This window comes from Dendrobates tinctorius, unplaced genomic scaffold (genome assembly GCF_039654945.1).
Source record: "Dendrobates tinctorius isolate UK_male_01 unplaced genomic scaffold, ASM3965494v1 ptg000033l, whole genome shotgun sequence".
In the NCBI taxonomy this organism is placed as follows: domain Eukaryota; kingdom Metazoa; phylum Chordata; class Amphibia; order Anura; family Dendrobatidae; genus Dendrobates; species Dendrobates tinctorius.
This window is the reverse complement of record NW_027361701.1, coordinates 20,116,159-20,130,961: the sequence shown is the minus strand read 5'-3', so window position 1 is coordinate 20,130,961 and position 14,803 is coordinate 20,116,159. Positions and strand designations below refer to the sequence as shown.

At 42.8% G+C, this 14,803-nt stretch overlaps 1 protein-coding gene across 14 annotated transcripts in view; it reads right to left on the bottom strand.

Moving 5' to 3' along the window:
- Positions 1-14,803, bottom strand: part of FOXRED2 (FAD dependent oxidoreductase domain containing 2) — a 1,046,175-nt gene that overhangs the window by 266,583 nt on the left and 764,789 nt on the right. The window lies entirely within an intron of this gene.

Below are 14,803 nucleotides of genomic sequence, written 5' to 3'. Positions count from 1 at the left end.
CCAAATCCTGCAACCTTTCCTCATAAGACAGGGTTTGCAGACCGGTCACCATTCTGGTCGCTCTTTTCTGAACTTGCTCCAGTTTGTTGATGTCTTTTTTAAAATGTGGTGCCCAAAACTGGACACAATATTCCAGATGAGGTCTGACCAAAGAGGAGTAGAGGGAAATAATGACTTCACGTGATCTAGACTGTATGCTTCTGTTAATACATCCTAGAATTGCATTTGCCTTTTTTGCTGCTGCATCACACTGTTGACTCATATTCAGTCTGTGATCTATTAGTATACCCAAGTCTTTTTCACATGTGCTGTCACTTAGCCCTATTCCTCCCATTCTATATATGCTTTTTTCATTTTTATTGCCCAGATGTAGTACTTTGCATTTCTCCCTGTTAAAAACCATTCTGTTAGTTGCTGCCCACTTCTCCAGTTTATTTAAATCTTTTTGAATCCTCTCTCTCTCTTCTCTAGTATTAGCTATCCCTCCTAGCTTTGTGTCATCAGCAAATTTAATCAGTTTACCCTCAATTCCTTCATCTAAATCGTTGATAAAGATGTTGAACAATACAGGGCCCAGGACAGAGCCCTGTGGTACCCCACTTGAGACATTCTTCCAACTAGATGTGCAGCCATTTACGACCACTCTTTGGGTCCGATCACTAAGCCAGTTATGAATCCACCTAACAGTTGCCTTGTCCATTCCATACTTAGTCATTTTTTCAATAAGGATTGTATGAGAGACTTTGTCAAATGCTTTGCTGAAGTCAAGATATACTATATCTACAGCATTTCCTTGATCCACCCAATCAGTGATACCGTCATAGAAGGAAATTAAGTTAGTCTGACATGACTTATTAGTTACAAACCCATGCTGACTCTGTTTAATCACTTCATTCTTATCCAGGTATTGACATACATGTTGTTTAATAATTTGTTCAAAGATCTTTCCTGGTATAGAAGTCAGACTCACCGGCCTATAGTTGCCTGGGTCCACCTTCTTCCCCTTTTTGAAGATAGGAACAACATTTGCTCTTCTCCAGTCTTCTGGCACTTCTCCTGTTCTCCAAGAATTTTCAAAGATTATGGAGAGGGGTTCAAAAATTTCTTCTGCTATCTCCTTCAGTACTCTGGGGTGTAATTCATCTGGACCTGGAGACTTGAATTCATTTAGGTTAGCTAAGTGTTTCCTCACTATCTTTCTGTTTATAGATATCCTGGATTCTTCTATTCCCTTAATAGGACAGTGAATAACAGTTGATGTTGCATTTCCTTTCTGAGAGAAAACAGATGCAAAATAGGAATTTAAAAGTTCAGCCTTCTCAACATCCTGTCTTACCATTTCATCATTTTCATCCTGTAAAAATCCTATAGCATCTTTGACTTTTCTTTTACTTTTGACATATCCCCAAAATCCTTTATTATTGCTTTTGACATCTCTTGCAAGCCTCAGTTCATTTTCAGCTTTAGCAAATCTGATTTGTGCCCTGCAGGTTCTGCAGACAGCATTATATTCTTCTTTAGATATGCCTCCCTCTTTCCATTTTATAAACATTTTTTTCTTCCTTTTTAGCATGTGCTTAAGTTCTGTGTTCATCCATCCTGGTTTCCTTAAATGCTTCCTATTCTTCCCTCTTTTCGGAATTGTTAACAACTGTGCTTTGAGAATTTCATTTTTCAAGATTTCCCATCCTTCCTGGACATTTTTGTCTTTAAGGATATCCAGCCATTGGATCCCTCCAATTCTCTTTCTGAATCCCTTAAAATCTGCCTTTCTGAAATCTAACCTTGACGTCTGAGTCTTCACAGGTCTTCCACCTCTAGTTATCCAAAATTCTAAAATAGCATGGTCGCTACCTCCTAGGGTCCCAGCCACTTTTACCTCCTCAACCATTTCCTCCCTGTTTATAAGGATTAGATCCAAGGTAGCAGTTCCCCTTGTTTTCTCCCTTACCTTTTGGAAGATAAAGTTGTCAGCAAGAGAGGATAAGAATTTCCTTGACCTGTTAGTTTTGCCTGAGAGAGATTCCTAACAAATGTCTGGATAGTTGAAATCTCCCATGACAACTATGTCATATTTTTTGGAGAACTTGGCCATCTGATGCATAAAGAGTTCATCCATATCTTCGGCTTGCACAGGTGGCCTGTAGTAAATGCCTACAATGGTGTCCTTTCCATTGTTCTGTCCTTGTATTCTTACCCAAACAGTTTCCACAGAACTCCCAGTCTCTGAAGCTTCAATCTCTGTGCAGATATATGCGTTTCGAACATACAATGCGACACCCCCTCCTCGTTTATCAAGTCTGTTTCTTGCAAATAAGTTGTATCCTTCTAGTCTTGTATTCCAATCATGTGTATTGTCCCACCAAGTTTCAGTGATTCCAATTACATCATATTTCTTTTCCTGTGTTAGTAGTTCCAATTCTCCTTGTTTGTTGCCCATGCTTTGTGCATTAGTATAGAAACATTTTAGTTTGTGATTGGTTTCTCTTTCTCCAATATTTTTATTAATTAGATTCTTTCGTCTTTGTTCTTCCTTTCCACTTCTAATAGCAGAGTTCTCAATAGAATTTGTCGGGTGTATGGCTTTTTCTGGTCTTTTGCTTCCCTTCCCATGTTGTTCTAGTTTAAAGCTCTCCTTACAAGTGTAGCAAGGCGACTTCCAAATACATGCTTTCCAGTCTTCGTAAGGTGCACCCCATCTCTAGCAAGTAGTCCATCGTATAAGTAGTTCACTCCGTGATCCAGAAATCCAAATCGTTGCTGACGGCACCATCGACGTAGCCAGTTGTTCACCTGCAGAATCTTATTCCACCTCCTTGTTCCATGGCCATCCACTGGGAGGATGGAAGAGAAGACCACCTGCGCTCCCAGTTCTTTCACTTTCTTGCCTAAGTCTTCAAAGTCTCTGCAGATGATTTCCAGGTCGTTTCTTGCGGTGTCATTTGTCCCCACATGTAGTAGCAGGAATGGGTAGTCATCTGTAGGTCTGAAGAGTCCTGATATCCTGTCAGACACATCTTTAATTTTTGCACCTGGAAGACAGCACATTTCTCTTGTAGTTATATCCGGTCTGCAGATAGCGGCCTCTGTTCCTCGGTGATCTTATTACAATGTATAAATATATGCGGGGACAATACCAAGTCCTTTCTAATGATCTTTTTACTCTTAGACCTGTGACGGGGACAAGGGGGCACCCTCTATGTCTGGAGGAAAGAAGGTTTAAGCATACTCACAGACACGGATTATTTACTGTAAGAGCAGTGAGACTATGGAACTCTCTGCCATATGATGTTGTAATGAGTGATTCCCTACTAAAATTTAAGAAGGGACTGGATGCCTTTCTTGAAAGGTATAATATTACAGGGTATATACACTAGTTTCCTTAATATTGCGTTGATCCAGGGAGCTAGTCTGATTGCCGTATGTGGAGTCGGGAAGGAATTTTTTTCCCCAATGTGAAGCTTACTGTTTGCCACATGGGGTTTTTTTGCCTTCCTCTGGATCAACATGTTAGGACAAGTTAGGATAGGATATGGGTTGAACTAGATGGACTTAAAGTCTCCCTTCAACCTTAATAACTATGTTACTATGTTACTATGTTACTATCCTCCTCGTCAGGTGGCAGACCATTACCAATTAAACTAACCTCACTACCTCCTGTCACTACCAGAGGGAGAACGGAAGGAGAACTCCCAGCTGGTGGAGCAGAAAATGAGCTCTTAACAAAAGACACTGTCTGCAATCACGCAAAAACCCTGAAAAATCCAACACGTCTGATGCACAAAAAACATTGAAGTCACACGACTTTGCCGCCACTATATCGGCACTCTGGTATATCCTGAAAGCAAAGCAAGAGACCAATATAACAGGGGACAGAACAAACTGACACAAGCAGTAACATATGGGCGGTGATCCAGCACAGCCCCAGCAGGAGCAAGCTGACCCGCACAAAGCAGAGATAGACAAAACCAGATCACATGCGTAATCATCATTATCGGGTGGCAAGCCTCTGTCAATCTGACCAGCTCCACTACCTTCAGTAACCACCAGAGGGAGCCCAGAAAGAGAATTCACAACAGTCCCCTGTATCTGACGTTCCGGAGTTAGGATTGGCCGGTGAGAATTTTTGGTCTGCTCAACATAGGGACCTAACACTGAGAGAAGCCTTCAACAATGTCACCATCATTGATAGGGTTGCAAAAGAGCCGGGAGCGGACACAAGGTTTCCCTATTTCATGATGAGTGGGGAGTTGTTATACCGGGTCACGAAAATAAGGGAGGAGGTGGTAGAGCAGTTAATAGCGCCAGGCCCCTATAGAAGGAAAGTGTTGGACATGGCCCTTTCACACACCTTGGGGGGACACCTGGGGTGGAAAAAAAGCATGAACGGGTTGTACAGAGGTTCTATTGGCCTTGGTGTCACCGGGAAATAGCAAACTATTGCAAGTCCTGCCCGACATGTCAGTTAACTGCCCCCACATCTCATTTTCGGAACCCCCTTGTGCCACTGCCCATTATTGAGGTGCCATTTGAGAGAATTGCCATGGACTTGGTCAGTCCCTTAGTTAAATCAGCCCGGGGCCATCAGTATATATTAGTGATCCTGGACTATGCCACCCGCTATCCTGAAGCAATTCCCCTGAGAAATTCCTCCTCGAAGAGTATAGCCCGCAAGCTGTTCCATGTGTTTTCCTGGATGGGTTTGCCGAAGGAGATCCTGATCGACCAGGGGACACCTTTTATGAGCAAGGTGATAAGGGAGTTGTGCAGAGTCCTGCAAATCTCCCAGTTGAGGACTTCAGTGTACCATCCACAGTCAGATGGCCTTGTTGAGAGGTTTAACAAGACACTGAAGAGCATGCTAAGAAAAGCCATAGAGAAAGACGGTAGAGACTGGGATTGTCTCTTACCGTATCTGCTGTTTTCTATCCGTGAAGTTCCCCAGGTCTCCACGGGGTTCTCTCCCTTCGAGCTTCTGTACGGCTGACATCCGCGAGGTCTCCTAGATATAGCCAAGGAAACCTGGGAAGCCAAAGTCACGCCCCAAAGAAGTGTCATTGAGCATGTGGCACTGATGCAGCAGAGGGTTGCGAAGGTGATGCCCATTGTTAAAGAACATCTCCGCCAGGCACAAGAGGCTCAGGCCAGGGTCTACTACCGGTCAGCAAGAGTGAGGCAGTTCAATCCGGGAGACCGAGTTCTCGTGCTAATTCCGACAGTGGAGAGTAAGTTCTTGGCCAAGTGGCAAGGGCCGTATGAGGTGGTGGAGAAGCTTGCTTGTAGTTGCACCTCATAAGCTATACGCTGCTGCGTACCTGGATGACATCGTCATCTTTACCCCGGACTGGGAGACTCACCTGGAAAAGGTCCAAGTAGTGTTTGATGCTCTAAGGGAGGCAGGGTTTACAATAAACCTGAAGAAGTGTGCCTTAGGTAAAGAAGAAGCCAAGTACCTCGGATATGTAGTGGGGTGTGGCGAGATCAAACCCCAAATCAATAAAATGGAGGCAATTCAAACATGGCCAAGACCTCTCTCCAAAAAGCAAGTTAAATCCTTTCTGGGGATCGTGGGATACTACAGAAGGTTCATCCCAAACTTCGCCATGATGGCTGCACCTCTAGCTGATGTTCTAAAGGGGACAAAGTCAGTAATGGTCAGATGGTCCGAAGAGGCGGAGTCAGCCTTCCAAGAAATGAAAGGGGCTCTGTGTAGACAATCCGTTCTGGTGGCCCTGGACTTTAAATGTGAATTCATCCTTCAGATAGATGCCTCAGATGTCGGGGTAGGTGCAGTCCTCTCCCAGGAGATACGTGGGGAGGAGCATCCTGTTCTCTACCTGAGTAGGAAGTTGTCTTCTTGTGAAAAAAATTACTCAGTTGCAGAGGAGTGTCTGGCCATAAAATGGGCAGTGGATACCTTAGGGTACTACCTGGTGGTCCGGAAGTTTAGATTAATATCCGACCATGCCCCACTCAGATGAATGAGGGAAACAAAGGGTAAGAATGCTACAGTCACCTGCTGGTTCTTAGCCCTACAAGACTTCAGCTTACATGTAGATCATAGGGCCGGGAAGCTACATGGGAATGCCGATGCCCTCTCAAGAATCCCTTGTGTGGGAGGTGAAAGTGTCAAGCCCCATGGCTTTAGGCAGAGGGGGAGGTATGTGGCATGGCTAAGGATTGTATAATCAATGGGAGATATGTGTCTCAAAGATGGCTTGTCTCCGTAATGTAAGGCATAATAGATATTGCTATATTACTGTTTTGCAAGGACCTGTGGTGAGGTCACAGTCATGTGACCAGTCAGCTGCTGGGTTTGTGGGTGTGGCTACACCCTTATAATGTAGACTGCTCCTGAACCAGGGAGCTGTATGCGAGGAGGGACAAGCCTCCTGTGTGTGCTGAGGAACCAGGAATGAGCCTGAAGAAACAGACATTTATGTTTTTCCTTTTGAACTGAAGGCTGTTTTCTTTTGGTGACCTGCTGTTTTGGTTTATGAAGCAATAAACCCTGTGATCTTCCCATGGAACTCGGTCTCCTGATTTCCACCAGTTGCACCTAAGCAAGTTAAATCCCTACAGAAGATAGATATAAACCTTGGAAATAATGCATTCTTCAAATACCTTGCATTTCCAAATGTGCCTGTGAGCAACGCTATCGCATCCATTCATCCTCATCATGTGACACTTGGCTACAGCTGATGCCTTTTGATGTCACATTAACTTCTGGAATTGGAAGCTGACTCTGCATCACTGATGAGGGACCCAGTCTCTCTGAGTGAGTGGGCTGTAGGTGGGGCTTCATGTCACAGCCCAGTATTGCATGGGCTTGCTGCACTCAGTTAATGAACGCAGTGAGAGTGAATGCGCACACAATGCTGGGCTGTGACGTGCGGTGAAGCTCCCCCCCACAGCCCACTCACACAGGGAGACTGGGTCCCGCCTCTGTGATGCAGTCAGCTTCTAATTCCAGAGGTTGCCCTGACATCACCAGACAGCAGAAGTAGCTGCAGCCGGGGGTAAAGTGATAGGGATGAGCGGACAGCGATAGCGCCACTCACATGCACATTTGGAAGTGAAAGGTATTTAAAGAAAGTCTTATTTCCAAAGTTTATATCGATCTGCCCACTACACATTGTAGTGGAAAACCTCTTTAAGTTTAAAATTAACTCTGTCACTAAGGGGTTACATAATTGGTCAACCAGATAAGTCCTTATTAAGATGTAGTATACAAAAAATTACAAGTGTCCAACTAACTTTCACAACATCTAGGTTGAATTTTATGGGTCACTCAACTCTTCTCTTTTCTGCAGCCTTGTCTTGTTATTTTAGCTGAGAGACTGCCATGCTCTAATCATGGTACATTATTTTATGTCTTTCTGATACAGCAAGCAAACACTTGAATTGATATTTTATTGTCACTATCCATTTTTAGATCTGTGGCAGATTAAAACTTTTTCCTTTCAGACCATCAGGGGTTAATGTCAGTTTTTCCCCCTGCTGGTGTAATTGCATTGCTGATGTGTGGTGACCACTCCCACATCCTTTAAAAGGTCACCTGATGCATCAGCTGACTGTTGGTTTTAGTTCATTCTGTAGCAACCAAGCTGGAGATAGGAGATTCCTGGGTGCAGTGGTGCTTCAGCTTTAATCGTGGAATCTAGTGTCTTAATACTGCTGTGCGGTGCTTTGCAGCAGAAAGCTAAGTGTTGTATTTTTATTACTCTGTCCCTTTTGGTGTCTGCCTTACCTTACCTTGTGTTGTCTTAGTGCAGAGGTGGGACCAGTGTCCTCACTTGCCAGTTCACTACTTAGGGACAGGAGCAGGGCAAGTGAGGGTTTAGGTATCCTGCTCGGCGACGGGGTGAAAGAACCCATATAGGGACATGAGGAAGAGCAGGGCACATCCTCAGATGTTGTGAATTCTCTTTCTGGCCTCCCTCTGGTTATTACTGAAGGTAGTGGAGCTGGTCAGATTGACAGAGGGGTTGCGAGTTCTCTTTCTGGGCTCCCTCTGGTGGTTACTGGAGGTAGTGGAGCTGATCTGATTGACAGAGGCTTGCCACCTGATTATGAGGATGACGATTGGAAATCTGGGGTTTCAGATTGGGATTTAAGACAGCCCACTCCCTCTATCCCTGCTGATGATTTTCTCCTTGTGCCATCAGAGGTCTGATGTCTCCTGCTCTGTCCCTGCATGTTCAGCTAAGTGGTTCATTTGCTTTTCTGTTTGCATTTTGATCTGGTTTTGTCTATCTCTGCTTTGTATGGGTCAGCCAGCTCCGGCTGGGGCTGTGCTGAATCACCGCCCATATGTTACTGCTTGTGCCATTTTGTTTTGTCCCCTGTTATATTGGTCTCTCTTTGCTTTGCTTTCAGAATATACCAGAGTGCTGATATAGTGGGGGCAAAGTCGTGCGACTTCAGTGTTTTTGTGGATCAGACGTGTTGGACTTTTTGCAGGGTTTTTTGCGTGATTGCAGACAGTGTCTTTCCTTTCCCGTCCTGTCTAGTCAGTGTGGGCCCCATCATTTGCTCAGTCTATTTTCCTACCTGCGTTTGTGTTTTCATCTTGTCTCACCAACAATATATGTTTGGGGCCATCTATTCCTTTGGGGTCTGCTCTGGGGCAGTTTAGATTTCCCCTTTCTTGCTTTAGGCTTAGTTAGCTCTCCAGCTGTGCCTAGGCGACCAGGATCATCGTAGGTATGCTCCACGGCTACAGCTAGTTGTGTGGATAGGACCAGGGGTCTGTAATCCACTTAGTTACCAACCTCTCTGGTTTTCTGTGGCTTAGCCTGGGCCTGCTATCCTCCTCGGCGACCCATTCATAACACTCAGGTGCGTGCAGGAGGTGTACATTCCCCATCACCTATCGACAGGGCCAACCATTGTTTAAGTTTTCCCTGATGTTTCCTGGTATGTTTTTTGTTTTGACGCTTGGTGACCGACCGATCGTTGGGTCGTGTCACACTTGTCAGTCACTCCGTGACATTTATATTGACACTTGCACACTGTAATTTACTATGTGTTAATATATTTCTCTTTTATTAATTACTTTTAGTGAATTTTAATTCATAAGAGAAATACAATATATGTGTCATGATCTCATCACTCGCAGTGTCCTAGGGTCGCTGTGAGTGACAGTGCAGCTGCACTATGGATAATAGGGGCATGTCAGGCTGTCAGATTAGTGTTTGGGTTTCCTTCAGATGTTTCCCTTTCTGGATAATAGCTAGGATATTTAACTGGCAGATAATGTTTGGTCATTGTCAACTGTAGCTTTGCTCAAGAGGTGTGTATTTGTTCTGTGCTCCTAGTCTGATATTCTGATCTTTGCTGCTTGACCTTGTATTTGTCTTGACCATCCGTTTGTCTCGCCCTCTAGTTGTGATCCTCTACCTTCTTGGAATTTTGACCTTGGACTGTTTCCTTTGTCTCACCCCTCTGTCTATGCGGTACCCTCTTGGCTTTTTGCCTCAGACTTCTTGACTACCCAGGCTCACAGCTTTTCTGTGAGTAGTGACTATCGTCATATTACAATTGGCCTGTACATTTGTCTTTTTTGCCAGTATGGATCCTGTTCACACGCTTTGTGACCAGATGGCAAATCTGACAAAGATGATTCAGGATCTAGTTAAGGAATACCAGAGACTTCAATCAGTTGCAGGTGAGCTAATTACTTGGATTAAAATTTCCGATAGCTCTCCACTGCCGGCAGTGGTTGTGATGTTGAGTATCCTCTGATGTTCATTTAGATTCTCCCGAACCAGTACTGGACCTTCCGGATACATTTTCAGGGGAGAAAGACCAGTCTAGTGTATTCAGTGGAGAAAGACCAGTCTAGTGTATTCAGTGACAGCTGTAGGCTATTTTTTTCTCTGTGATCCCGGTCATCAGGAAACAAGTCCCAGTGGGTGGGAATAATCATGTGCTTTCTGCGAGGAGGTCCTCAGACTTGGGTATTTTCTTTGTCCCTCCAAGACCCAGAACTAGCCATTCTGGGTCTTGAGGGGACAAAGAAAATATGTTGATGCTTTTTTATGTCTTGGGTTTCATCTATGATGTGCCTGACAGAATCCAGGTTGTGGAGGCAAAGATCATGAACCTGACACAGGGGGGGGCATACCGCTGAGGACTATAATATCAAGTTTTGACAATGGTCCACTGAAGGTTTGTGGAATGATGCAGATCTCAGGTGTCAGTTTCAACAAGGCATTTTGGATACATGAAAGGACCCTTTGGCTATATATACTCCATCCTGTTCCTTGGGTAGGCCATGACTAAAGCCATTCAGTTGGAATGCAGGATTCGGGAGAGGCATGGTCAGAGATGGGGAGGGGGGGATCCAGTCATTGTCCCAAATCTGTCCACCTACCTGAGGGGGAAATGATGATTGTTGGAACTGTCAGCTCTAGGAATGTTGGGAGAAGACGTTGGGGTGATCTCGGACTCTGCCTCTACTGTTGTTGCACTGGACATTTTTTCAAGTATTGCTCATTAAGCCCTCAAGGAAGCAAGCTGTCCAAAAAAGCTTAAGTCTGGGTGATTGTCAAGGAGGTCACCCAGACTTCCAGGTACCTTTTTACTCCTCAGATAAAGTACTGCTAAACATAGAACTACTTTTCCAAAACCAGTGATTATTAGCGGTAGCCTTCATTGATAGTGTGTCTGTTGCTCACTTCATCGATTCGACTGGTTCTGAAATTAGAATTAGGGACAGCTATGTTGGAAAGACCTATTCAAATTGTTGCCATTGAGAGGACACTGTTACTAAAGAAATTGTCTAGCTGGTAACAGTGGAATTCACACTTTAAGTGGGAACACTTCACTCAGAATCCATCTACTGCTATGTTTTGGATAATTTGCCTGATGGGTTGCTACTGGGGTTTCCATGGCTGCATATTCAAAATTCTGTGATTGATTGGTGTAGCAACGATATTGTTAAGTGGAACCCTTATTGTCACAAGAAATGTCTCAGTTGTGTACAAATTTGCTCCGCTAATCTGGAGTCTGCTGGGGTACCTGAAAGACTTTGGAGATGTGTTCTCAGAAAAATAGGAGGAGATATTATCTCCCTATCATCCTTATGATTGTGCTATTAATCTTATCCCTAATTACAAATTGCCTAAAGTTCACCTAAATAATTTGTACAGTCCTGAAAGTACCGTCATGAAAGAATATGTAAACAAAAGTCCTCTCTCCTCCCCTGTAGCTGTTGAGTTTCTTTGTTTAACCTTCGTCAGGCTGCATAATTTTACAACATTAACAGGCTGCAGAGGTACAATTGTACCTTCATATATACCTCCACTGTGGGAAGACTTTCTCCTTTACTTGGTTTCAGAAACTAAAGTTCATTCAGCTACAAATGTTATGCTGATATCTATTGGCCAGTGTTGTTACTGCTCACTTATGTTGCTGTCAATTAAGTTGATTCAAACTGGAAGTGGCTTCTACTTCTCTTCCTGCCTCCCTCCTCTCAGTAGCCATTTTGCTGTTCATCTCATTGCTGTGAGCACACACATTTCTAGGCTTGTGAAAGCTTCAATTTCTTGGATACGAAGGTAGGAAAGTCTCACAGCATCTAACAGCCAGTTATACCTTCATTTGCCTTATGTGGGGACAGAACAGTCAGAAATTGTCTTTGAGCCTGGACTTGGCTTACATATATTTTGTATGAAACTTATCACTATAGGTATGATTTTTATGCAAAAAATGGATAATAATTAGTATCTACATATTGTTTTACGATGTTTTACTTATATTCAGCACAAAATAAAGATGGTGGCTCTGTTACAATTTTCCTATTGGTCGAAAAAACAGTCGAAGATGGAATGAAAATTCTGAAACCGTATACAGTTTACATAATATATAAATGACATTTATAAATAATTATCACTAGAAATAATTTACTTTTTTATCTGCACTTTAGAATCGAGTTTCATTCTACGTGCCACGTGTCACTGAACTAAATTATGAAACCAAAATTCATCTACCAAGTCATCATGAGTGATAGTGATGCTGGATCTAGTTTCCGACATAATCCAAGAAAACGTGTTTGCAGGTTAGTATCATTTTGTGAAAAGCCAATAATGTAGTATTGTGTAGTATTTCGGAAAATTATTTATTTTTCATTTTTTCATATTTACAGATTTACGTCTGACGAAATAATGCGAATGCTAGAAGAATCTGATGCTGAGCATGAGGAAGAACCATATGTTGCATCAGATGATGAAAGCTATGTACCACAAGTGGATGTTACTGAAGAAGATTCAGACATTGAACAAGAAATGGTCATAGAACAGGAAAAAGAATACGACTCGGATGAAAGTGTTGAGGATGAGTCTGTGCCTCAAAGTGCAGGCGGCATTTGGACTGCTAAGGATAAAACTCAATGGTGTAGTGATCCACTGCCAAATGCACAAACAAAATCTCGTAATGTCCTACGACAAAGAGGTGGCCCTGCAGCAATCAGCAACCTGTATACAGCAAAAGAGATATTCAAGTCAAGCATGACTCCCGAGATGTGTGACATCATATTACGAGAAACGAATCGAAAGGCCAAGAGAGTTTGTGATGCTTACAACAACGAACTGGTACAACGTTTTCCTGATTCTTCTGAACGGCCACCACAAAAAAACATTCAAGCAATTTACTGAAACTGAACTCCATGCATTTTTGGGCATACTGATTGCTGCTGGTGTGCACAGAGACAACAAAGAGAATCTGGAGGAAATGTGGAATGTTGATGCTCTGCCTCTTATACATGCAGCCATGTCTCGTGACCGCTTCAAGATGATACTCAGATTTATCAGATTTGACAACAAAAATACACGTGCAGAACGTGTGCAAACAGATAAAGCTGCACCAATACGGGACATCTGGACAATGCTGAACAGAAATCTGAAGAGAGCCTACAAGCCATATAACTGTATCACCGTCGACGAGCAATTATTTCCATTTAGAGGCCATACTAAATTTACCCAGTATATACCTTCAAAACCAGCTAAATATGGCATAAAGATTTTCTGGGCTTGTGACTCGTCAAACGCCTACCCATTACAAGGTCAGCTCTACACTGGGAAACCAACTGATGGTCCTCGACAAGTAAACATTGGTGAACGAACAGTATTGAACCTAGTGAGCTCGTATAAAGGCTCTGGAAGAAATGTCACCACCGATAACTTCTTTACAACCATGGAACTAGCTAAGGTATTGAACTCCTGGAACATGACACTAGTTGGTACAGTGAGAAAAAACAAAAGGTTCCTACCTAGCAACATGCAGCCTGCCAAAGAAAGGCCTCTAAACTCGACAAATTTTGCCTACAATCATGATGCAACAGTCTGTTCATATGTACCAAAGAAGAACAAATCAGTCGTGCTTCTATCATCTATGCACATGACGGGAGAAGTTGAAGAGACACTAGCAACCAAGCCAGAGATAATAAAATACTACAACAAAACAAAAGGCAGAGTTGATGTTATGAATAAAATGTTGGGAGAGTACACTGTGAAATGACGAACATTACATTGGCCTCTGGCATTTTTCTACAATATGATTGACGTCACTGGGTTTGCATACTGCATCATCTACAGAGAACACAATCCAAGCTTCAGGACAAAGGATCAACGAAGAAAGTTCCTGAAAGATCTCGCAAATCAGCTGTGTATGCCTGCAATTGAAGATCGTAGTACAAACCGAATGATGATGAGAAACCATTTTCTTCGAGGTGCAGTAGAAATGGTGCTTGGACGATGCATTCTGGTAGCATCGCAAGCAGCAGCTGGCCCTCAAATACCTCATGGTAGTCGTGGACCCTCCCTTGTTGTTGGTAGTTGCTATGTCTGCCGAGACCTGAGGCGAAAACAATGTAAGACTAGAAAGTCTTGTGTGGTTTGTGTGAAACCCATTTGCGACGAACACTCGGTAGCAAAGACAACATGCATTACTTGCGAAGAAAATCAATAAAAAAAGTTTCTTACATTTTCTTTTATAATGTAAATGAACAGTTTTTTTTACTTGTTTATAATAATAAAATAGCATTATCATTAAAAAAATATTATTCTTTTTTCCTTGCATTATCTTCATTCAAAATATATGAGGGTACATTTGTACCAATGCAGCTTGTTATGGATGCAAAAATATCTCGACCCCTTATCTCGGAAGGGGGTGGAGATATTTTATTGAAATTTGGCCAATATATTCTGGACCAAAACTGCAGAGATGTCACGAAATTTCAGCCCTCTACGGCTTTTCGAAAAAAAGTTATTGCAATTTTAAAACGGAATAGGCACAATTGTACCTACTCAGCCGGACGAAGGTTAAAAGACCTCGGACCTCTTGACGACCCAGCATCAAGGCTTGTCCATGAGTAGTGACTAGCATCACAATCTGGATTGGATTTCCGCATTGAAACAAGCGCTTTGAGTAAAGCAGATAACTTTGTTATGTCTAGTACAGATCCTAAAGGCCCATTTACACTGGCTAATATTCTGTCAGATTTTAATACTAATGACTCATCATTCATGATAATCGTGTAATGTGAATCTGTAAAACGACTGATCAAGGTGCCCAAAACCGTTTGCTCCTCAAGTATGAAATCAGTTAGGTTAGTGTTAAAATTTTAGTTCAATTTTTGAAAAATGAGTAATGTGAATGGAGACTGTTTGTTTTTTGAACGATTGGACCAAAAAAAGAAGGAATCATAGAATCATAGAATCGTAGAGTTGGAAGGGACCTCCTGGGCCATCTGGTCCAACCTCCTGCTCAAAGCAGGATTTGCTAAATCATCTCAGTCAGA